Below are 26,083 nucleotides of genomic sequence, written 5' to 3'. Positions count from 1 at the left end.
TCCAATTTATAAGAATTGTTTTTTCTCTCCTAAAACCTACCTCTTGCAAAAGCCCCTTCCTGATTAGGTTAAAGAAAATTAACTTCCAAAATCCATCAAATTGCAAGAAAAATCAAGGAGTACTTTTGGTTGCTAATAAGCATCTAAACTCCAAAGAGTAATATTAAAAACAAACAAAACAACCAAACCATAGTGCATAAAAGTGCCCATGTCCTCAGATAATTTTTATCTTTAAAGTTCTCTCTTTGAAAAATATAACCAGAATTCTGACCTCTGAAAATATACTCAGCAAAAGTATATGATCTTGCTATAATTTTCAAATTATAAACAGTTTTCAACACAGTCAATTTGATTTTGTTTTTTTCAAGGGATGTGAACAAAAGGGCATCTCAAAGCTTTACAGTTATAATGAAAAAAGCAAAGTTAAATATGCATGCATTATTTGTGTTAGAAAAAAATCCAAAATGGAGTCAAGATCATTTTAGGCTGATCCTTTCACAAATTTTTATTAACATTTTTATTTTTTAAAGATTTATCACCTCCTAACATAAAGGGGGAAACAGCTATATATTCAATTACAAGCGCAGAAACATATAATACCATTCAATCTTGAAAATGTAACAGCCATGAAAGCATCCAAGATCAGTGCTTTCTGAATGGCTTCTGAGAATTTCTTCATTTAACACATACAATTGTCCATGATCTCTTCTGACTTGGACCCAGAATTTTTACCAGTGTCAGTTTTAAATAAACAGATAATCCATTCAGATTCTGTTTCAGAATGTTGATAGATGACCTCAGTCAAGTTGTTCTGTACTAATCATGAACAATTCTGCACATTGGCCAAATCTTAGAGGACAGAGTGGAGTTGGCAATATTTTTATTTGGTAGACTCAGATACATATAAAATTTATAAATAGATGCATTTGTCCTGGTTTAGTATTTAGGATGCATTCTTTTTTCAATTTATCACAACTGATGTGAGTTAAAATGCCTACTTTGCACAGTATTCAGTTCTTAAAAGCTGAAGACATAAGAAACGATTTTTAGATGGGTCAAAGTATCTTCAGTTTGAAGACTGTTGCTTTAATACACAATGCTGCTGTCATTAGATTCCTGTGCATCCAATAAATCTATATTATGAAAGTATATTTATGAATGTAGAAAGACCTTAATGAAATATTTATAAGTGAAAAATTCCTCAAAACATACATTTATTGAATGCTGTTGATATATTGGGTCTATATTTTTATAAAGAGAAATATAGAGATATACACACAAACATGGAACCAAATATTTGTTAAGATACACATCAAAATTGTAATAGTGGTTTATTATTAGGTTGTGGAATTATGGTTAACTGGCTTCATTTCTCCATATGCTTTTTAAAGTTTCAGGTATTAAGCATGATCTACTTTCTAACTGGAAAATGTTTTATATGTGCGTGTGTGTATATGTGTGTAACTTTTTTCTTCATAAAAATTTTTCTCTGAAATCCACCTCCCTATAGAGATTTTGCAGCAAGCAAACATTTAGCCATAAATAATAACATTAACAACCTCATTTTGTATTGTATTGATAATACAAACATTTCTGCTAAAGGATGAACACCATTCTTTGATTCTAGTTAACACAAATGCTTGAATTCTAGCTTACCAAAGACATCAAAGTTCAGAGAGAAAGGACCTTATTCTATAATTAAGGTTTTCTAGCACAATAAAATTGCCATGGATGAACCAATTTGCCTTTTAAATGCTTAAAGATGATTTAACGTCATCCATAACCCATGCAAAGCATTGCTGAGAGAGGAGCTTTATTCCATAATGGGTGAGATGAAAGAGTTTTCCTGTTTGCTTATTTCTTCAAGGGAAACAAAATACCATTGAGAGAATGTATAAGGCAATTTAACAATTGACAGTTGGAAAATTAGGCAATTTAACAGTATGAATCACTAACTACCCATTCTGGAGAACAATTTATCCTGCCCTATTTCGTGAAATACTGAGAGCTAGTTTAGGTTACAAAGTTGGTGATAATCATGACAAACTCTAGTAGTCAATTCAATTCAGCAAATACTCATGAACAACTACTTTGTTTTGCTAGGCCGTGAGCCTAGCCTCTGGAGCCAGCTCTGGAGACAGAATTCTAAAGTAAAATCTGGATCTAGCATTTCCTAACTCTGAGACATTGGACAAAGTTATACAACCTCTCTCTGCCTCTGTTTCCTCAGATGTAAAAGGAGATTATAACTATCTCATAGGGTTAAATAGGCTAGATGCATGAGGGTCCAATCACATCTCACCAGGCAAAATCAGAAAACATCACCTTCTCAGATGCAAACAGTGTGTCTTCGGCATCACCCATATGAGAAGGTGATTAATAGATAAGCTTATGGAGTCTCTCAAGTTAGTCCCAAATTATTTTTTTGTAAAAAGCTCCCATATTTAATCAAGGAAGCTAGAGTGTTTATCAATTGTATTATAATATGCCTGAATCTTTGATAAAGATAATTAAAGAAGAAAAATTGTATCTGTAAACTGAAATGGACCAGTATTAAACTGAAAGGGTATAGACAAGAAATAATTTTATTTTTCTTCCATTATTACCTTCAAACATTTGCAGTTAAATCTTTCTTCACTGTCCTTTAAAGATTTATTGAGTAAATTCTACAATTCTTTGCCAGTTTTAGATTTTAAATTCCAATCCACTCTAATCCAATTTAAAACGTCAAGCTCGTATGCAATTTATGGCTCAGATTTGGAAGAGGCATGGTCAGCTCTCGCATATCCCCCTTCCTTCCCTTTTCTGGGTCCATTTCCTCCAGAATTTTAAAGACCACGATTAGTGTTTAGAGCAAAGGGGCAAAGACTTTTTACTTAACTGGGCTAATGTAGTTCTTGTCTGCCTTTTGTGGCTTCTCTGGCTGACATCAACCGACTGTGCCATTGAGGGGCAGTAATGCCAGCGACCCCCTCGTGGAGCACTCCTAGGGGGGGTGGGGGCAGTCAGGTGGTACAACTTTCCAATTTTTGCAGTGCCAACTTGACCTTCAGCCTTAATACCCTGCAGATGTCCCAGTGTTTGACTACAGCTTATCTCTCTACTCCCTTATCTCCCTCTAATTCTAGTCTTGCCCCAGCTAGATCTTCCCAGATGGCAAAATGTCAATCTGCTGCATACAAAGAAGTCCATCCAGGAAATGAGTTGCCAATCTTACCTTCTCCTCTTGATTCTATTGATTCTTTTGGAGCTATTCCCCAGTTGGCTTGACAGGAGGAAAAGGAAAGGATGTCAAAACATCCTTCCTCATACCATATGATATCACTTATATGTGGAATCTAAAATATGACATAAATGAACTTATCCACAAAACAGAAACAGACTCACAGGCATAGAAAACAGACTTGTGGTTGACAAGGGGGAAGGGGCGTGGGGGAGGGATGGATTGGGAGTTTGGGGTTAGCAGATGCAAACTATCATATTTAGAGTAGATAAACAACAAGGTCCTACTGTAACCATAATGGAAACCATAATGGAAAAGAATATGAAAAAGAATGTATATATATGTATAACTGAATCACTTTGCTGTACAGTAGAAATCAACACAACATTGTAAATCAGCTATACGTCAATAAAATAAATTAAAAAAAAATCCTTCCTCAGGTAGAAGACTCAGGATTTTCTGAATGCAATGAATTTTCTAAGGGTTGGGAAGGGAGAGAAGGATTCAGAAAGTGGTTGAGAGTAGCCAAGCTGATATAGATACTTTAAATAAACCCTGGACAAAGTTCTGGAGTCTACTGTTTTCAGTTCTATTTTGAATAGTCCAGTGGTAGATAGAATAATGGCCTCCCAAAGATGTCCATGTCCTACTCTCTTGGACCTATGAAAATGTTGTATCCCATGACAAAGAGAAATTAAGGAAGCAGATGAATTTAAGCTTACTAATCAGCTGGACTAAAGATAAAGACATTATCCCGATGGATTATCCAGGTGGACCCAATGCAATCACAAGGGTCATTAAATGTGGACAAGGGAAGCAGAAGAGTAAGTGTCAGAGTGATGCGATGTGAGGGAGTTGACCGGCCACTGCTGGCTTTGAAAATGGAAAGGGATCATGAGGCAAGGAATATAGGCAGCCTCTAGAAACTGGAAAAGGCAAGGAAACAGATTCTCCCTTAGAGACTCCAGAAGGAATGTAGCCCTGCAGACACCTTGATTTTAGTCCAAAGATACCCATTTCAGATTTCTGACCTCTAGAACTGTAAAATAACAAATTTGTGTTGTTTAAGGACACCAAGTTTGTAGTAGTAATTTGTTTTAGCAGCAATAAGAAATTAATACAAGGTCCTAGTAATCAATTTTATTACAAAAATACAAATCCCTCTCTCTTTCCTGTTTTGTGACCAAAAGAGACCCACATCATAATTTGCTAATGTAAATGTTCTGCTTTACTTTGAAAATACAGCCTGGTTTTGTTATATGGTAAACGGAGCTGTTCACTCAGATTCAACACACTGCTCCACGTTTATAAAGCAGTGATTCCATTTAATTTTTTTTTCTGTAAGAGACATTAATATGTGTGAGAGAATACATTAATTCATGGTCAGAGAACTGTTCATCTCTTTTGCATTGAAATGGTAGGCTTGAACACACTAAGAAAGGTTTCACATACCAGGCCAGGAAGTTTGAAATAAATTCAGTAGCCAACCAGAAGTCATTGAATACTTTGGGGCAGAAAAGAGACACTCTGAGAATGAACGTATGAAAAATTCCTCTGGCAGTAATGTGTATAATTGTTAGGAGAAGGAGGATAGACAATAGAGAAACATATAGATATTTATTTCTTTAGTACAAGCAGGTGATAATAATGATCTGAAACTAGAACATGGTAATGACAACAAAAAGGGAGAGATTAATTGAAAATAATTGTCAATAAATTTTAGTGATTAACTTGATATGAAAGGACAGACATGAATGAGTCAAAGATAAATTCTAATTTTTGTATATGAATGACGAGGAGACTGAGGGTATAAAACTGCTGTGAAAGAAAAAATGTAGAAAGAAAGGTGATTATGGATAATGTTGAAATAAATTTGTAGACTCAAGATGGAACTGCTCCTCCTGGGGTGCCACTCAGCAAACTGAAATTTATACAGCGTTTGTGTCTCTGTAAATGCTCTGCTTGACCAGAAATGTAGTCTATCCAACCAGCCAATTCCCAAAAGCCAAGCCAACTCTGGGCCCTGTACTTATTTCCTTGTTCTTTATTTATTTTCTATTTCTCTCTTCCTTGTTCTTTATTCCTTATCTTATAAGAGCTCTCTGCCTTTCACTCCATTTTGCAGTTCTCTGTACCCTTGGGAATAGAAACTGCCCACTTTATGAAGGGTTAAAGTGTATTTGTATTGTCTTCTTTAATCATTTAAAATAATAATAAAACCACAAATACTTTGCTAGGCATTTTACAGCTAAAAAGCGCCAGAAATTTGTACTGGGAAAAATAAACTTCAGAGACTAATAATATATTTCCAGAGTAATAGTCATTCTTCTCATTTACCATTAATTAATTTCATTGAAACTTAAGCCTGATTCTCTTGAAAGAGAGTCTAAGAGAAATACAGATTAACTGCTTCTCTTAATTCATTCAGGCTACTAATAACAAAAATAGACTGGGCATCTCAATAAACATTTACTTCTGACTGTTCTGGAGCCTGGGAAGTCCATGATCAAGGTGCCAGCAGATTCTGTGTCTGGTCAAGGCCCACTGCCTGATCCATAGGTTGATATCATCTCTCTGTGTCCTCATGTAGAGGAAGGGACAAAGGAGCTCTCCTGGGTCTATTTTATAAGGGCACTAACCCTATTCATGAGTGTTCCACCCTAATGACCTAATCACCTCCCAGAGGCCACACTTCCAAATACTGTCACATTGGGGATTGTTTCACCATATGAATTTTGAGGGGACGAAAACCACTATGGTTGTTTTGCTGGGGAACAGATACACAGAGCTCTTTATGCTGTCATTTAGAAGGTGGATCTACTGAGTTGCATTTTTAAAAACTAGTCTTAAAACCATCTATTTGTCTCTCACTGAAGATAGCTCAGGCAGAAGTAAAAACACAGGGTAACTTTCTTACTTTCATTTTCTTAAACTTCAAAAACATCTGACTTAAGGAGCAGCATATCAGAGCTGCTTCTAGCAAATATTGCTGGTGGGTGAGGTGTCCAATTACAACTGCCATCGTGTCAGTAAGAACAGTGTATTGAGAAGCCTGTTCACTACCTCTTTAAAAAGTCAGTTATTAAATCATTCCTCGATTTTCTCCACGTTTATTGGTGCTTACTTTTATAATGTTTCTGCAGAACTATGTATCAATTTGGATTCTATTCAGTAAATAGAAACCCTCCAGGTATTTTGAGCAGAAAGAGTTTTAATATGGAAAAACGGCACCTGCAGAATGTTTAAAGGGCTGGAGCAAAGGGATCTCATTGAGACCTGTACCACAGAAGGCCAAAGAACAGACCACCAGAGTAGCTACTACCTCAACCGCACTCCAGAAGGGTTAGGAACCTGAAGGATGCCAAAGGAAGTTTTAGGTTCAAGAACCACACTTCTCGGTAGCACACTGACGATCAAGAAACCAGGATTGAGAAGCTGCTGCACCACCACTGTTAACTAACTCCTTCTCAATACCAAAGCTGGTGACTAGATATGGAATTCTGCTGCAGAAAACAAAAACAAAACAATTATTTCTCCATCCCATTGGTTACAGCAGGAAACAGACAGCAGTAGAAGGAAGATGATGTTCGTCTCATTTCTATCTTCTAAATCTCACACAGTGCATTCAATAGGCAGAAAATGATTTATATCTAGAAAGCTAATGACAAGGAAATGGAGTATTTAGCTTTCCAGGCCACACAAAACAAGAAGGTCCCCAAGAAATGGGTAAAAAAATAAATATTGGGTGCTAATTAATCATATCCAACACAAAGTTTCATTTTAAAACCTTTATCTTATTTACTTCCCAAGTTGCTCTATTTCTCTTCAATTGTTGAATGTAAATGAGATATGATATCTTATTAAGGCATAGTCTTCACTAATTAATTAATTGTATAAAAATCACTTAATCTAACACTCAAAGTTCTCAAACTTTCTATTAACCAGAACCTTGGAGTTTCACCACAAAAATAATAACTCATCCTCATTTTGATGACCTTAAAGCCCAGTACTCCTTTTAAACTACAGAACTGTCTGTACACCAATATGAAGAGTATACTTCTTAATGTTTCCCAAGGTTTTTCATTTCAGAGAAAGTATTTTATTTCAAATGTATTATCTTATAATACAAAAAAAGAAATTATGACACATTCTGTGTACGTAGACTATTCACTTATCTAGTCAGTGCAAGATGTTTTTTCACCTGATTTAGCTTTTCTAAAATCTTACATTTGAACTTCCAAATTATTTAAAAGTTAATACAGTGAAGAGGCATCTTAGGTCCATGGAGAAAAAAATGGCATCCTGGACTGGCAAGGCTTTTTGGACATCAACAAGCTGATTCTAAAATTTATATGGAAAGGTGCAGGCCCTATAATAGGTAAAACAACCTTAACACAGAAGAATAAATCGGGAGCAATCACTTAATCAATATTAAGGCTTACTATTAGTTACAGTAATCAAGGTAGTATGGTATTGGTTGAGGGACAGAGACATAGATCAGTGAAACAGTACAGAGAAGTCAGACAGGCCCACACAAATATGCTCAACTGACTGTTGACCAAGGCATAAAAGCAATTTAATGGAGGAAGACTAGCATTTTCAATAAATGGTGCCAGAGCAACTGACCCTACATCAGCAAAATTATGAACCTCGAACTAAACCTCACACCTTATACAAAATAAATCAGAGACTTATATTATAAAATTATAAAACTTCTAGGAAATAAAACATTGGAAAAAATCTTTAACATATAGAATAAGACAGAATTTTTAGACTTGACACCAAAAGCATGATCCATAAAAGAAAAAGTTGACCTCATTAAATTAAAAATTTTATCTGCAAAAGATGCTGTTAAATGGATAAAAATACACACTACAGAGTGTATATATATATCTATATATACATATCTTAAAACTCAATAGTTTAAAAAAATCCAGTTAGAAAATTGGCAAATTTTCACCAAAACATTTCACCAAAGAGGATATATACATGGCAAATAAGCACTTGAAAAGATGTTCTACATTATTACTCATCAGAGTAATGCAAATTAAAACTACTATGAGTTATCAGCAGATACTTATCTCGAAATTCAAAAAGAAAATAGTGTGAACACCAAATGCTGGCATGGATATGGAAAAACTAGGTAACTCGTACCTTGCTAGTAGGTATGTAAAACTGTACATTTACTTTTGAAAAAAAATTGGCATTTTCTTAAAAATCTAGGTATAAAGCTATCAAATTTCCCAACAATTACACTCCTGAGTATTTATCCCAGAGAAATGAAAACTTACATTCACACAAAATCCTATACATAGCTGTAATAGCCAAAAACTAGAACTAATTCAGATATTATTCAATGGGTGAATGGATAAACTATGGTACATTCATACCATGGATACTACCCTGTAATAAAAAAGAACAAACTATTGCTACACACAACAACCTGTGCATCACCAGAGAATTATGCTGAATGAAAAAACCCAGTCCCAATGGGCAAAATACTATATGGCTCCATTTATATAATATTTTTGAAATGACAAATTTTTAAAAATGAAAGGAGATGAGTGGGTTGCCAGGGTTGGGGATGGGAGAAGGTGAAGGTAGTGAGTATGGTTATAAAAGGGCAACATGAAGGAGCCTAGTTATGAGAATTATTACATGTTTTGACTGTGATTATGGATATGCAAACCTATACATGTGATAAAATGTGATAGAACTAGATACACACACACACATACATGCACACAAATGAATATAAGCAAAACTGAGAAAATCTGTGAAAATATGTGATTGCATTCAATGTCAAACCCAGGTTGTGATACTATATTATAGTTTTGGCAGATATTACCATTGCGGTAAAGGGTATAGGGTATCTATCTGTGTTATTTCTTACAACTGCATATGAATCTCCAATTATCTTGATACAAATTTCAATTAAAAAACTCAAAAAAATGTGAACAAATTGCTTTAAATTATACTCTATTATACCACTTGTGCATATCACTCAAAAGCTATAATTTCAAATCTATTTACTAAAATATTTCACTGGAATATACTAATCATGTTTACACACATTTGCTTAAAACAATGAAAAGCTAATAATACAATGAAGGGACCTGAGAAATTTAGTGGCAATTTACTAATTTCCTTTACTTAATATAATTTAATTTAGTTTTTAATATACGAATTATCTCATGTTGAACAAATTTGTATGACAAAATAGTCCCTAATCTAAAGTGTGAAAAAAATGTTCAAGAGAAATTCCATGAGGAAAAAATAGAAAACTGTAAACATGAAATGTAGCCTTGATTCTTATGAAAACTAGATTTTTCTTTATAAAAATGCATCTTAGGGGAAAGAGAGAGATATAAGCCCCAAGTCTTATCCCCTCTGCACTTTGGACCAGATGCTGAGCTAAGACACATACCTGAATTCAACGTTTTTGTTTTTTGGTGTTCTTGGAAAACAGAGTCCATGCGATTATGCTTTCCATTCATCCAAAAGCTTTAAAAACCTTTTTTTACCACTTCCTTCGATACTTCCAATTGTGAGGTCAAAATCTGCGGAGAAAATTATATTTCCTTGACTTCTGTGTTACAAATCTTCAGGTGAACTTTTTAAGCATCTCAAAGAAACATTGATTGAGTTTATTTCAGACTAAGGTAGCTTCCTCTAACAGTACTTCAAACTCAAAATAATTGTGAGGGAGTGCCCTTTGTAAGGACTCAAGTAATAAGATGTGAATCCCTTATGCTAAAGAATAATTTTGAAGGTAAAAAAAAAATGCCAGAAAAATCTTGCTTTCTATTTTGGCACATTCCACACTTATTCTCATCATAGCTTCCACCTTGATTATACCACCCCCCCAAAAAAAAGCCTAAAGTACGACCTTCAAAGTAAAAACAAAAGAAGAAGTATATCATAACTTAAGGGAAAATTTTGTTCAAGAAACTTACACTAAATTTGTTGCAAATAAGTGCAAAATTTGATTTTGAAGTTCCTTGCTATGAAAACCAAATATTAAGTATAGTGAATCACTTAAACATTTTATTTTAAAAAAGCGTAATAATAGGTAAGCTTTTTTTCTATCATTAAGTTATAGAGGACTGCGTTGCATATGGCTTTATGAAAGATAATAAATAATACAATGGTGGTATCTTGAGAGCAGTTTAGATAAAAGAGCAAATTATTTTTAAGAGGTGAATATTGATGTGTATTAACCATAAATATATAAGTGAGATTCTGTGGATGGAATATAGATAAAGTTTAGTAAAAATAGATTATAGATAACATTGAAAAATGGATAGAAGCTAATCCTTTCCTCATTCTCATCTCCAGCACTCACCTAATCTTCCAGTCTTTCTGATTTCATCTTATAAATTCCCCTCAAATCCATATAATTCAACCAGGAACCTGCCACCACCCCCAAAACCTGGTTGCCATTTCAACCACTCACATGAGTTAGATGGATGTCCAGTACCCAGCCCATTTTCCCAGGTGGCTCACTTATCAAATCGTTTTATATTTGATTGGCTGAACATAAGTGACATGTCTGCACCTTAACTTAAGGGATATTAGAAATTGTAGCTTTTGAGTTATACCTTAAAAAAATAAAACTCAAAATGCACTAAAACACAAAGATGTGAGTGCTGAAGAACTTTTAAGTGTTCACTTCAAAGGCTTTTCATGATAGAGATCCTTTCCTTATCTCCAGTCTCATTTCAAGCCATCACTACTCTTGTTTATCTGATGCAGCCATTATAAATTTCTTTCATTTCCTTAAATGTACCAAACTCTATCCTGACTCATGCCTCTATTCACTCAGTTCTTTATTCTTAGAGTTCTCTCTCCCCAGCTCTTGGATAATTTCTACTCATTCTTGGAGTTTGAGACTAAAGATGATGTGATGGTTAGTTCTGTCAGCCTACCACAGCTATGGTGCTCAGTCGTTGGGGCAAACACCAGCGGAGATGTTGCTCTGCAGGTGTTTATTTTTTAGATGTGACTAACATTTAAATAAGTAAATTTTAAATAAGCAGATTACCCTCTATAATGTGAGTGGGACTCATCCAATCAGCTGAGGGCCGTGAAAGACTGAGATCCCCTGAAAAGGAAATAATTCTGCCTCAGAACAGCCTTCGAATTTGAGACTGTGATATCAGCTCTTGTGGGAACTCCCAGCCTGCCCTGCAAATTTCAAACTTGCAAACTCCCACAGGTGAGCAAGCAATTCCTTACAGTCTCTCTCTCTGTACACACACACACACACACACACACACACACACACACACTATTGCTTCTGTATCTCTGGAGAACCCAGACTAATACTGATGACTTATTCAAAGAAGCCTGCTCTCACATCTTAAAACAGGTTAAATCCCTTTATTGCAATCTCTAAATACTTTATCCCCTTTGAGAATATGCACATGTATAATCACCTTAGCGTTCACCCCTTAAGACTATGATTCCAATGAAAAAGAGAAACATATTGCCTTGCGTGTTGCTAAGACTCTTGGTGTAGTAAGACACTGATTAAAATGTAGTAGGGACTCAAGAATTATATTTTGAATTTGATAAGGAACATAAACTCTAGGGTCAGGGTAGCTGCCTTCAAATACTGACCCCACTCTCAACAGCTGCATGTCCTGGGGAAAGTTACTTTATCTCTCTAAATCTTAGTTTCCTCCTTTATAGAGAGGATGTAATAATACTGTCCTCATAGGCTGATTTTGAAAGTAAAATGAGATGGTAAATGTAAATCATTTAGCACCACACTTGGCACACAGGAAGCCCTCAACAAATGCCAGCCGCTTGTATCATTATTTTCTTATTTTTATTTAACTATTCCTCTAAAATATCCATGACCTTAGTTGTAACTTTACAGCGATTACCAGTTATCAGGGTTGACAGGAGATCTTCCATAGGTACCCTACAGTCACTCTTTTTCTAGTCTTATTCATTAGCAGAGTCTGCTTCCCATGACAGAGGGTGAAAGTGACAGACACTCCATCTCCTGCCCCCTTTGCAGTCAGTGTGGCCATGTGACCAAGTTCTGGCCAATGAAATGAAAGAAGTCTATAGGGGGATTCTGGGAAAATTATCTTGCTGACAAAAGTCAAAAAGAAGATCCGCTCCTACCTCTCTGTTTTTGGACAATGCCCTATAAGATTGTAGTGCCTGGTGCAGCTAGAGAAGGCATCACCAACATGCTGAGAATGGCAGAACAGAAGGTGGAAACAGCCAGAGCCCATTCTGAAATCTTTACTTTGCTGGTCCAATCCTGGAACTTTCTACCTCTTACTTTCTGTTTAGTAACATGAATATTTTTATTTTTAAAATCACTCATGTATTTTAACAGCTGTAGCCAAATGTTCTCATATCTCAGTTTAAAATTGATCTATACACTACCAAACGTAAAATAGATAGCTAGTGGGAAGCAGCCGCATAGCACAGGGAGATCAGCTCGGTGCTTTGTGCCCACCTACAGGGGTGGGATAGGGAGGGTGGGAGGGAGATGCAAGAGGGAGGAGATATGGTGATTGATATATGTATATGTATAACTGATTCACTTTGTTATAAAACAGAAACTAACACACTGTTGTAAAGCAATTATACTCCAATAAAGATGTTAAAAATAAATAAATAAAATTGATGTTTCCCAAAGCACAGGTTTGCATAAGGCAGACAGTGTATAATGAAATCCACTGGGTAGGGATCACTTTCTATTATCCCATCCATTACAGGCTGTGACTGTTCTAGACTAGGGAATACACAAGCCACACACACAGCTGCTCCACTGGAGCCCCGTTGCGCTCTGTTATAAAGCTGTATGATAATGATGATAAAATGTGTGACGCACTAGTGACTAATTTATGTGAGCAGAGAAATAAGGCCAATGTTCGTGGGCAAAAGCTAGTTGTAAACAGCCAACTCCTTAGGCTCAGAGACGGTTAGATTTATAAGCCTACAATTATGGCTATGAATGACAACTTAATTATTAAAATTACTGTAAGAAATGTAAATTTGTTTTTTTCAAGTTTGAAACTCTCTAAGCCATAACCTCCTTATTTCTCACTGAAATGATAGTACTCTGGAATAGCATATTTTCTGATCATAAAAGATGACTTAGAAATATAAGTATCAGCTCTTTTGTTAATTTTTAGAAAGGTAGAGCTTTTGAAACAGTGGTGATTTTGAGTCTTGTTGTAATTTCCTTTTCAGTGAATCAGAAATTGAATTTCCAAGTTGCAGACTCACTTTAGGAAATGAGACACTGCCCTGGAGTGTGACAGAGTCTACAGGAGGCCACATGGGGAAGAGGAAGCCAGCATTTGCTAAGTGCCTGCTCTGTGCCAGGAGCTGTTCACGCCCATATTTTTAATTCCCACCAAACTTCCCCAAGTTAGGTAGAATTTTCATTTGTTGCATGACAAGCAAATTGAGACACAGAATTTTAACAGTTAAACTAAATTTTTTTTTCTAATATTAGTCTCTCAGTTTACAAATTCTTGGTAAGAGAAATTATTTGTCACCCAATAAGCAAGAATACCTTGATGTTTATTTCTGTCTGGTTATAATTAGAAAAGTTATTGAACCTGAAATATTAATAGTGTCACCACTATCAAGTTTTAATATCTCCAAGTATAAAAGGTTCTTGTTCATCCAAATCAGGTTAAGACACTAGACCACGAAGTATGAAGACTGGTGAGAATAGAAACTCAAACACAGGGTTGCTGTGTTTGGTTTGACACAGACCTAAGCAATGCAAAGAAATCAACCAGATAATGATAAAAGTGAGTGGAAGCAGCTCCCCAATGCTTCACTCTTGCTACTTACCTAGATGTTAGTTCCTCATAAAGTTCATTCAAATTTCAGAGGTCAGTGCAACCTGTGTAGGAGAATCATCCTACTAGGTCAGAATTACTCACATCTCTGGGTTCCCTGTGTTTTATCTATTAGTTGGGCTGGAAGGACCACAGCAACATTCAAGAATTTGCCTACTAATACAAGTCACATTAAGTCCTTGCTCTATTCCTTAATGTATCATTGGGCCATACCAGGCCTAGCCATGACAAAACTCAGAGCTACTTACTTCTCCTTCAGTACACAAAGATGTGGCTATTTTAAATCATTCCTTCCTCCAAGTTCTTTGACATTCCTTCCAACAAGAGGTAGAGTCTATGTCCCCTCCTCTTATATCTCAGCAGGCATGGAACTGCTTCCTCAACTACAGACCAGCATAAGTGGGGATAGTTAGTAAAGGATGACGCAGCTTCTATCACGTTGATTGAAAACACATGTATTTGGAGCCCTGTGCCACTCTGTAAGATATAAGAATAAGTACCTTGAGGCCACTATGCCATGAGGAAGACAAAACACAGGGAGAAGCCACGTATAAGTTATGCCAATTGGCAATGCTAGTCTTCTAGTCCTTATAGGACAACAGCAGACATACTTGTAAGGAGTGAACTTCAGATAATTCTAGCCCTTGACTCTTGAGTCACCCCAGCTTTCAGCTGATCTCATTTGAGGCCCAGACACCATAACATAGAGACTAGCAACTTTTCTATATCCTGTCCCAATTCTTGACTCCAGAATTCTTGCACATAATAAAATGGTGGTTTTCAGCCACTAAGTTTTGGGTGTTCTGTAGTATAGCGATAGTAACCAGAACAGATGATCAGACACCAATCACTTTTTTCAGTCCCACTGTGTGGATTGTATGGAACCCAAAGCTTAGTCAAAGGGAGTAGATCCCTGTCTTTAAATGTTATTATTTGTAGCCCTATGCCATACCAACTTCTCTGGCTCATACAGAATTTTTTTCTGTGTTATAAATATAATTCAAGTATTTCTGAGAAACTTGCATAAAAAGATAACCCTAACAAAAGTGCTATCAAAAATAATAAACCATAAGAACACATGAATAATATGTCAATTCTGCTTGTACTCCCAAATATATTTTGGGATAGTGTTAGTTAGGATTAGCTTTTGCTACTTGTGATAGAAAACTGAAATTAACAGTGACTAAAATGCATAAAATTTTTATCCTGGAATTTGACAGTCTAAGGCTCTGGGGTCAGATGACATACCTTAATTAGAACAATATTTCATTAGAGACACACACATTTTTCCTAGCTTCTAATGATCCATTCCTAGGGTGTGACCCTCTTCTGCATGACTCAAAATGGCTGCTGTTGCTCCAGTTATTACTTTTACATTCCAGTCAGCAAAAATTAGGAAAGGGAAGGAGTGGGCCAGGCTACCTATTTAGCACACTTTCAGGAAGTTGACCATTCTATTTTCACTTTCATATCTGTCAGAACTCAAATGGCCACACTTAGCTGCAAAGATATCTGGGAAATGAAGCATATCCGGGAAAGCAATGTGACCAGTGAACATTCAGAGGTTCTGTTCTAAGGACAAAGTGGAGAATGGATATGTGGTACTACTAGAAATCTCCTCTTACATAGGGTGTGCACAGAAAAACATTTCAACTGAATACTTGTTTCAAAGAGAAGAGGGAACACTAGCACATACGAAAGAAGCACCTACTATGTGTCAGAGACTACACTGTTAGCCCAACGTGTGAGGTAGCAATTATTGGCCTTATTTTATAGAACAGAAATTGATTCACCAAACTTAAAAAAAAGCCCAAGTTTCCATTGCTAATAAGTAGCAGAAACATAGTTCAAATTAAGGAAGGCTTTCTGACCCCAACACCCATTCCTTACTCCCTGAAGAGAAGTACGGTCAACGACCTTTGAAGCAGGAATCTTGATAACAAGCAATCTATGTCTTGCTTGTTATCAGCTACCGACCACTTACAACAAGGACTGAAGGTGATGATGAGGATGCTGACCTTTATTGAGCACTATATCCAGGCACCCCTCTAAGTGCCAAACAGGTTATAAATTCATTAATGTAGACTCTACGGATTTCTTTTTCCTAATAGTGCGTTTCACTTTCACTTAGAAAGAAGTAACAACCCTTAAAAGTTTTTTTCTTTAGTTATTTCTGAAGAATAGGGCCATAATTTTGTTCAAATGTTCAGTGATTGTTGAGTTCCCTTTTCAGTCATACAGTGATTTCTGTGGCCCTGCACACCAGTCCACTCTAAGTTAACTTGTCTTGATTTGACTGAAGAAAAAGTTTTTGTATTTTTAGTTGTTTTAGTTTATCTGAAGAATCTAGAGTACCCTTTATTCAGCTTGCTAACCTGAAAAATAATTCAAATGTTAACTTTGTAAGAAGTCCTGTGACCTTTTAACCTTCTCTGATGTACTTTGGGAATCGCTATTTCCAATATTTTACAGTTAGCTGTACATCAGTTTGTTCTTCAGTAAAAATAAACCACTGTGCATGCCTGGGAAATTGTTGAAAACTGGTGTTATCCAACAACTTTGGAACTTATAAAATTATTGTCCTGTTAAAGCATTACAGTCCTTGAAATCCATGAAGACTACAATAATAGTTCTAAGAAAATCTGGAATCACCAGAATAACACCATTGTGAAGTAACAGCATAAACAGAATAAGGTCAATTAAGTACACCACTCCCAAAGTGGGAACCTGCTGTATATAGCACAGGGAGGTCAGCTTGCTGCTCTGTGATGACCTAGATGGGGGGGTAAGGGAGGGAGGGAGGCCCAAGAAGGAGGGGCTATAAGTATACCTATAGCTGGTTCACTCCATTGTACAGCAGAAACTAACACAACATTGTAAAGCAATTTTACTCCAATAAAAAGAAAAAAAAAAAGTGGCCTGGGATGCAGGAAGAGGGAGGGTCATAATGAGGATTCCATGAAATTTGGAAACTGTTTGCCTGAAGGAAGCATATTATTTGCTTTTGAAATGTAAAATATTCTCTAGATTTAATCATTTCTGTTGGTTTCTTTAATTTCCAACCTACTTTCTCAATTCTTCAAGTAAATACAAATTTAAGTAGCAGCATTATTTCATGGCAAGAAACAACTGATTTTTTACTGGTGTTGACACAAGTCTCAAGAGCAATAAAGCTAAGACTGTTACCTTTGTAAGATCTTTCTACAGAAAATCCCAGGCCATGGGTCTCTGGGTTTTGCAAGTAAAGACGTAAATTAAAAATTGAAAATAAAAAATCAATCAGGATGCTATTCAGTGATTATTAATAATCAATTTTTATTGTCCATAGAACTATGTAACCAAATATGATCCTATATTCCCAGCTGTTAAGTCTTTAAACACTAAAACTTTCTCAGTAGGTGGTGAAGAATTGTGTGTTGCTAAAATGCATACTGTAGGCTTTGAACTCAATTTTAGTGAGCCATAAAATCCTGAGTCTGAACTGTCATAAAAAATTGTAGTGAAGTAGCTATCTTCTAGCAATGTATCCGTATCTGCTATTTTCCTATTCTCTAAGTTGTGGCTATTTTTCAAATCAAAGAAGTCATAAGTCAATGAAGCAAAGAGAAATTTCCAATCTTGTAAATTAGAATATATTTTAAATACCTAGCTGCTAGTGCCATACACATGGTTTTATTTATTTTTAATTAATTAATTAATTAATTAATGGCTGTGTTGGGTCTTCGTTTCTGTGCGAGCGCTTTCTCTAGTTGCGGCAAGCGGAGGCGCCTCTTCATTGCGGTGCGCGGGCCTCTCACTATCGCGGCCTCTCTTGTTACGGAGCACAGGCTCCAGACGCGCAGGCTCAGTAGTTGTGGCTCACGGGCCTAGTTGCTCCGCGGCATGTGGGATCCTCCCAGACCAGGGCTCGAACCCGTGTCCCCTGCATTGGCAGGCAGATTCCCAACAACTGCGCCACCAGGGAAGCCCCATGGTTTTATTTTTAACCTATGTTGGATAGTTCCGGAACTGAAAGAAGATTTTAGGCATTTCCACACCATATGTAAAGGTCTGACTTGAATTCCATAAACAATCAATCGCATTCTTTGTTCTAAAAATGTTAAACATCACCCTATATACCACTGTTTGTTGGATTGAGACTAACATATAACAAGTTGATGTGTTCTAAACTTTTTGACTACTTAATATTTACTTAAAGGAGAAGCTAATTCCCTGAGGTCCTAATATCACCCACATAAATTGCTTCAGGCTATGAAAAATAATTTAAAAATTAAATCATTTAAAATTATAATTTAATAGTCATGGAATGAGGCCCAATGACAAGGAATGTGCTTAAGGCTGGCACGCTGTATGCTCGGTCTCCACCCCCTTCATTTCATTATGCAGTCTTGAAGATTAGCTGGATGGCTGCCAATACTTCAAGGCTAAACACAATTTTCAGCCAGCTCTTCAGGGTGAAAGACTGGAAATGGAATATGTATAAAGAATGTGAGGGTGATGGATTTAGCAAGAGAATTGCTGAGGTCATTGTGTTTGAAATCTGGATGGTTGAATGTGTGACGCGGGCAAATTCCAAGCATGATAATTTCACTTCCATTTTAATTTGCCTGGACAGGATATTCAGTATATAAGCAATTAGTCCTCCAAAACACATTACAAGCTAAAAATAAAAGAGATTATTTTACCTTTCTTTGAGTTTTTTTCACTTTAGACAGATTTATTTTTAGCAGACCTGGACATTTGTGACATTTCCTATTATTAACAATATTGATTTCTTTGATGAGGAAACTTTCTAAAAAAATGAGAAGCTTATTTTTAAGCTTCATTTATTATTTATTTATTATTCTTTGGAAGAAGAGCTAATTGTAAATCATTTGGAAACTATTTATGGCATTGTTCAATAGAACTTTAAGTCAAGTAGATATTCTAAGATTTTTTTCATTGAAATATGGCTATTTTCTGATTTTTAAAAATCATGATATATTTATAGTTTATATACTATACCATACATTAGTTTATATACTATACCATATACCATAGATAGTTTATATACCATACCATACATGCCTCATCAGATGTTCATTCATGTTACAAAGTGAAAGCCCACAGATCTGCCACAGTTTGGTAAACTAGATATAAAACTAATGCCCATTAGAAGGCTGAAGAAGAAATAACATGTCTTGATGTAGTGATCATTTGCCTATCTTAGGAACTAGGTACCTTTAGGTTTGACGGAAAAGAGAAAGAGCAATTCTGTTTAAAAAAAAAAAGTGAATAGACGTTTAAAGGGAATAGCAGTTTCAAATCTATATTTAAAATGTACATATAACCAAGATTAAAAATTGGCATCTAATCAATAATGATACACTTTACCAAGGAGCTTTGGTGGCATTTTAGAATTCACTGCAAGATTTTGAATCAGTCATCAACTTTTGTTTGTTCTGTGTGTTTTGCTCTATGTTGAAACTACTCTGGCCAGTTAAGGCACAGGTGGTAATGACATGCTTGGATTACATCACCAATAACTGCCTGTCAAGATACAAAGGATTGATCCCCTACTGGAGCACAGCTTGGAAACCTTCCATTGTTTGCCTTGCCCATGTACATACACATGTGAGTGTTACTTTTCTACTAAAAGAGAGTAGAAAAGTACCATTCAGATAGTCCTTCCCTTCTTGCTCTTATCATGCACATCTACTTTAAGTGGTTTGTTCAGTGACCTATATCTTGCATACATGTATACAGGAAATATAAGTAGATGAACAAACCAACTAATATGCAACAGGGAATGATGAAGACTGTGGGCCACTCAAGTGCATGTGTCCAGATCAAGGAGTCAGTCACTTCTCAGCTCCAGCTAACATTATTATGAGCCCAGTATAGCAAAACCATCCTTTTTTCTCTCCTTCTTCTTCTTCTTCCTCCCCTTCTCCTTTTCCTTCTTCTTTTTATCCAGAAGTTCAATTTTTATGTGTAGTCTCTCTATTTTGAAAATAACCTAAGCAAAATGTATAATAAATAAAACACATATAAAGATGGATATTGCCAACAGGCCACCAGTCCAATTTAACCTCACTTTACGAATGAGAAAAATGATTCCTCATAAGATTAAATACAAATACCAAAATGGTGAAACCAAGAGTAGAATCGTGGATTCCCTGGGTCCAGGCTGTTCCGTTCTCCATTGCTGCCTCTCTACTCCACGGTTTTAGTTGCCATGGGATCAAGTCTATCAGATTTCTCAGTCGTCGAAACTAACTTAAAACTATTCTAGTACATTGTGTTCCTTTTATAATCAATTTGTGTTTTTCATGAACTGTACCTTGTTACGGAAATATAATTAAAACCCAAATCTCCTCTCAACCCAGAAAATCTGTCCTCAAAGGTAGAAGAAAAAGAAAACTTCGTTATTGAATAAATATTAGGCCCGCAAGCTGCTCAGAGATTGCAAGACAGAAAGAAATCTCACCCTCGTGTATAACCAAGCAGATACAACTTGTTACACACGTGTTCTCAAGATAAACAGTAAATAGTCCACGAGTAAGAGGACTTGACAGAACCATTTGTCACACGTTCATCCTAAACTCATCTGGTAATTGGAGTGACTGCCTGTGTTAGCTAATTGGCTTTAGCCAAAGGAAAAATAAACTCATCTTTTCGACAGGTGATAAGGCACCCACCGAAGTAAGGCTCCCACCCTTCCACAGACACTAGGACATGGGGCCACCATCTTCCTGGATTGCATTTTAAAGAAATGACTCCTAGGTCCTTGAGAAAGACATTCCTGAGTCATAAAGTGCAAGAGGCTTATTTAGTTTTTCAAGAGATTTATGTATATTTCAAAGAGACAGAGATAGAACTTAGGAATTTTCTAAAGGAAATGCTCTAAGAAAAGAGAGGAGCGTCTCTTTCCTTATTTTCAACAGGGAGTATTAAGCCTCTTATTTTTAATTTGTATCTGCCCTTACAGACCACATACAACAGTGTTATAATTCCAGTTTGAATTAGTTTGGCATCCCTAGTGATTTAGCTCTTTAAAAATATTTATTTTTGCAGATAATTTGCAGTTTTATGATTTTTATAACTGGAAAAAAATTTAATTCCCTCACCAAGAGGTGGATATATATTATTTTTATTTCTGCATCAGGGCTAGAAAAACAAGTCCTGAGAAATCTAATTTTTATGTAAATTAAATATAGGACAGCCAATTTGTTTTTAAAATAACAGTCCTATTTCCAATATGTAGATATTTTCCTCATAGTCTAAACACTCAGATTCATTTTGTAAGGTATCATCAAATTGCTCTCAACCATGAGTTTTAGCTCTTATAATTTGCTTGTCTCCTTGGCACACTTTAACATTTTGCACTGGTTGTCTTTCTCTTAAATTATTGCTTCACTGAGTGGTCTAGACTTATTTTTCTTCAATCTAATGTGTCAAACTCTCAATACTTCTTGTTGTTAATATGGGTGTGTGTGTGTGTGTGTGTATGTGTGTGTGTGTTAGTTTGTTGATCTCATTCCATTTTAGGTTAGATACAAGGAAGTAGCTTGAAAAATATAATTTTCACTACTTTATCCACATTCTAACCTCTGCTATAAGTTTTCAGAAATAAACATTTTCTTAGGTTTTCGTGCTAGATCATCTGCTAAATGGCTGCCAAAAATTCCTTCCATCTCTGTACACTCCTGTCACTTGTTCCATTAAGAGCTGGAGTCTATTTCCTTCCTGTCAAATCTTGACTGGTCTGTGAGGAGATTTGAGCAACAGAGGACAGTGGAATTGATTCAGGACCAGCTCTGTGCCTCAGCATCAAGAGGGCCATCAGCTTCTCCTTTCCACTGTCTGAGAAGCCAGCTGCGTGGTAAAGTTGGATAACCTGACAGGAGAGCTAAGCCTTGGTGGATGAAACTTCATGTAGACAGAGAGGTCACACAAGGAAAAATGACAATACATGTAACTGAGTCTGGAGACTCCATGAAAAGAGAGAGGTTCAGCCATCTCAGATAACGCCACCCAGGATGAGGCTCTGGACAAACGATAGAGGCCATCATAAACCATTAACTCCAGTGGAGTTGCCCTAGCTAATACCATGTGAAGCAGAGGAGCCATCCCCACTGAACCCTGCCTGAATTTCTGATCCACAGAATAAGAAGTAATAAAATAGTTAGGGGCTTCCCTGGTGGTGCAGTGGTTAAGAATCTGCCTGCCAATGCAGGGGACACAGGTTCGAGCCCTGGTCCCAGAAGATCCCATATGCTGCGGAGCAACTAAGCCAGTGCACCACGACTAATGAGACTGCGCTCTAGAGCCCGCAAGCCACAACTACTGAGCCCATGTGCCACAACTACTGAAGCCCGCGTGCCTAGAGCCCGTGCTCTGCAACAAGAGAAGCCCCTGCAATGAGAAGCCCACGCATCACGACGAAGAGTAGCTCCCGCTCACCACAACTAGCAAAAACCCACGCACAGCAACGAAGACCTAATGTGGCCAAAAATAAATAAAATAAAATAAATTTTTAAAAATAGTTATTTTTATCCACTGAGTTTTGAGGTAATTTATTATGCAGGAAGAATTCATTGAAACAGACATGCCCACAAAATATGAAATAGAGATGAGTTGGCAATCATCTAATGCACTGTGTCTGAATAAACTACCACTGGCAATTACATTTGTTGATATGGTAGAGAATTTCCTGTTTATAAGATGATTTAATAAATATTTTCCATGTCTTATTCCAGAATTCCTTATAAACCCAAAGAAGAAATACTATTATTTTAGCCATTACATAGCTGAGAAAATTGAGGCATAAAGAGGTAAAATTATCTGCACAAAGACACATTAAGTCAGAGAACAGGATTTGAACACAAGCAGTATTATCCCAAGCTTGAGAGCTTAACCACTATGTTCCTTCAAACAAAATTATTTCATTTTAAAAATCCAGGCACTGAATTATTTCTATCATGTAACCATATTGTCCATATTCACCAAATAAAGTATTTATTTGTTCATTCAACAAATATTTGTGGACCAATTTTATACCAGGCACCATTCTAAGTGCTAGAGATAGAAAACAAAAGAGATCAAATCCCTGCCTCATGAAATTTTCATTTTAGTGAAGGTAAACAGACAATAAACAAACAAGAATATACTAAGCCAGACAGTGTAAAGTGCTATGGAGCTAGATAAAGCAAGATGATGGACGCAGGAATATAGGGGATATAAATGGAAATGCTATTTTAAATAAGATGGTCATGAAGGAAGGCCTCTCTACTACAGTTACCTTTACGAAGAGACAGAAAGAAGTAGAAGGAAGGTAGGTCCAAGGGGCTGGAGCAGAGTGAGTGATGGGAACATTTGGAGGTCTGGTACGCAGAATTCTAAGATGGCTTCCCAAATCTCAGCACCCTGGTATTACACCAGTAAAGTTCCCTCCCTTCGAAGCCAAATCCAGCCTCTGTACCCTGACACTGAATTAAATCTCGGAGACAGAGTTTTGGGTGAAGTAGAAAAGGATAGCTTTATTGCTTTGCCAGGTAAAGGGGGCCACAGCAGGTTAATGCCCTCGAAACTGTGTGTCCCAGCTTGGAGAGGGTAGTGAGAAGTTTTATAGTAATAGTTCAAAGAAGGCGTGACCAGCTCATGGACACTCTTCTGATTGGTTGGTGGTGAGGTAAGTAGGAGTCAGCATCATCCACCTTCAGATTTCAACCCATCTGGGGTCTATGTGCTTCTGGGCAGCGTACCGTCATTACCATTAACTTCTCCTGCCTGATGGGGGTTTCAAAGATGTTGTGTGTATCCCTTGATGGGGAACTAGGACCTTGTCCCAAGGCTCCACTATTGTTTCCCATGACTGTTTCTCCCTTGTCTCATATCCCTTCCCTTCCCTAATTAACAACTGCTTGAATCTGCCATTGGAACTCAGGGAAAGTCATGGAGGCCGAATGAAGCCTATTTCCTGTAATCAAAGAAAAGGGGGACACAGAAGGGCTTTTGTGTCCAGGAACCCCACAGGGCCCTACTTGGTATCACATTTAATAAAAGAATATAGCAAAGGAGAAGGCACATCATTGCCTTGATTAGTTCACACTATGTGGCAAAGATGTTGAGCTGCCTCTCACATGATTAAGTGGCATTGTATGAGCTTCATCACAGTAGACTGGAGTGAGAGACTCCCCTCACTGGCTTTGGAAATGTAAGGTATCATGCTGTGAGAGGACCACATGGAAAGGAACCATGGCTGCTTCTTGCAGTTGGAGTGGCTCTCAGCTAACAGCCAGTAAGAAAGCAGGGAACTCAGTCCTATAAGCACAAGGAGGTGAATTCTGCCACTGACCCAAGGGAAGTTGGAAGTGGATTCTTCCCCAGACAAGCCTCCAGATGAGAATGCAACATGGCTGACACCCTGATTGCAGCCCTGTGGGACCCTGAGCAAAGGGCCCAGCTAAGTTGTATTCAGACGCCTTACCCACAAAAACTAAGATATTTCATGCGTGGTTTTAAGCTACTAATTGTGTGATAATTTGTTATGCAACAACAGAAAACTGATACAGGAGGAAAACAGATTGCTGTGGTCATGTGGTGGCGTGAGAGTAGGGGCCAGCCGGTTCACTTAGGACTTGTAAGTCACAGTAAGATCTTACTGTTGTTGTGTCTGGTTGTAGCACTGTACTATAATTATGCAATATGTCACCATTGGGGGAAAACAGGCGATGTATATAAAAACCTCTTGTAATATTTCTTACACCTGTGTGTGAACCTACAATTATCTCAAAACAAAAAATGTTTTTAAATGATGTGTTGTCAGGAGAGAAAAGGGGAGAATAAAAGAGATTTGATGGAGGAAACAGTCAGAGGGACTATTACCCTAAGTACAATGAGAAACCATAAAGTTTTTTAAGCAGGAGATTGACCTAGTCGATTATTTGTTTTATGAAATATCTTGGGTTTAATTAGTCTCCTCTCCATTATTAGTTTCTTCTATAATGATCCTGAAAAGTATTTTCCTTGACAAAAATTCTAATAGCTACCTAACAGTCAACAATTTCAACTTTTCTTAAATCATTCCATATTTTCCTTTTTCTTCCAATTGCAATATAAATTTTAAATTCCCCTTTTTGTTGTATTTCTCACACCATAATATCTTCCATTAATCTTTGGTGTTTCTGGGGTCCCTCAGGAATCTGATCAGGGCTGGCTTTGACGTTTTGCATGCCAGGAGAGTACACTGGAAAGTTTGAGATTTCCAGACCATCTTCAAAAGAGTCAAGCCAAAGAAAGCTCATCCCTCATTTCTGCCCCCAGTTTTCTCTCTCATTGACTATTTTAATAATAATCCTGGGACTTCCCTGGTGGTGCAGTGGTTAAGAATCGCCTGCCAATGCAGGGAACACGGGTTCGAGTCCTGGCCCGGTAAGATTCCACATGCCGCGGAGCAACTAAGCCTGTGCACCACAACTACTGAGCCTGAGCTCTAGAGCCTGTGAGCTGCAACTACTGAAGCCCGCACACCTAGAGCCCGTGCTCCTCAACAAGAGAGGCCACTGCAATGAGAAACCCGCACACCTTAACAAAGAGTAGCCCCTGCTCGCCGCAACTAGAGAAAGCCCACGCACAGCAAAGAAGACCCAATGCAGCCAAAAATAAATAAATTAATTAAATAAATTTAAAAAATAATAATAATCCTACCACAATTTGCTAGAGAAATATCTCGAGAAGGCAGGAAAATACCCTCTTGTGAGTACTATCTTTGCCCTTCATTTAAGATGTGTATCCTGAGGTCTCCTTGTATCTTCTACCTATGAGCTTGTGGCCTCAATACATTCAGCTTAACATCTTTGCCTTGGGCCCTTCCATTTCCTACATTGGTAGATTAGAAAATTAGTTTTTAAACTGTGAATCCTACATATTGGACTGAGAAAGGCTTAGGGAAAATGCTGGAAAGTAAAGGAAATTTGTTTTAATATTAGATAATGTCTTTGTTTATTAATAGAGAAAGAAATAGCAAAGTGCA

The 26,083-nt window shown here is 36.9% G+C and overlaps 1 protein-coding gene across 4 annotated transcripts in view; it reads right to left on the bottom strand.

The window, feature by feature from the left end:
- The window catches only part of MRPS30 (mitochondrial ribosomal protein S30), a 123,682-nt gene that overhangs the window by 14,877 nt on the left and 82,722 nt on the right, over positions 1-26,083 (bottom strand). The window contains exon 10 of one of the 4 annotated variants that reach the window (XR_014241854.1): positions 6,546-6,726. The exons of 2 other annotated variants lie outside the window; for them this stretch is intronic. The gene's annotated coding sequence lies outside the window, so the exon portion shown is untranslated. Of the gene's footprint in view, positions 1-6,545; positions 6,727-17,764; positions 25,930-26,083 lie in introns of those variants that run through there. One more of the 4 variants, XR_014241856.1, reaches the window with a different exon arrangement.

This window comes from Balaenoptera borealis (assembly GCF_965194805.1).
Source record: "Balaenoptera borealis genome assembly, chromosome: 2".
Lineage (NCBI taxonomy): Eukaryota > Metazoa > Chordata > Mammalia > Artiodactyla > Balaenopteridae > Balaenoptera > Balaenoptera borealis.
This window is presented reverse-complemented; position numbering and strand designations above follow the sequence as displayed.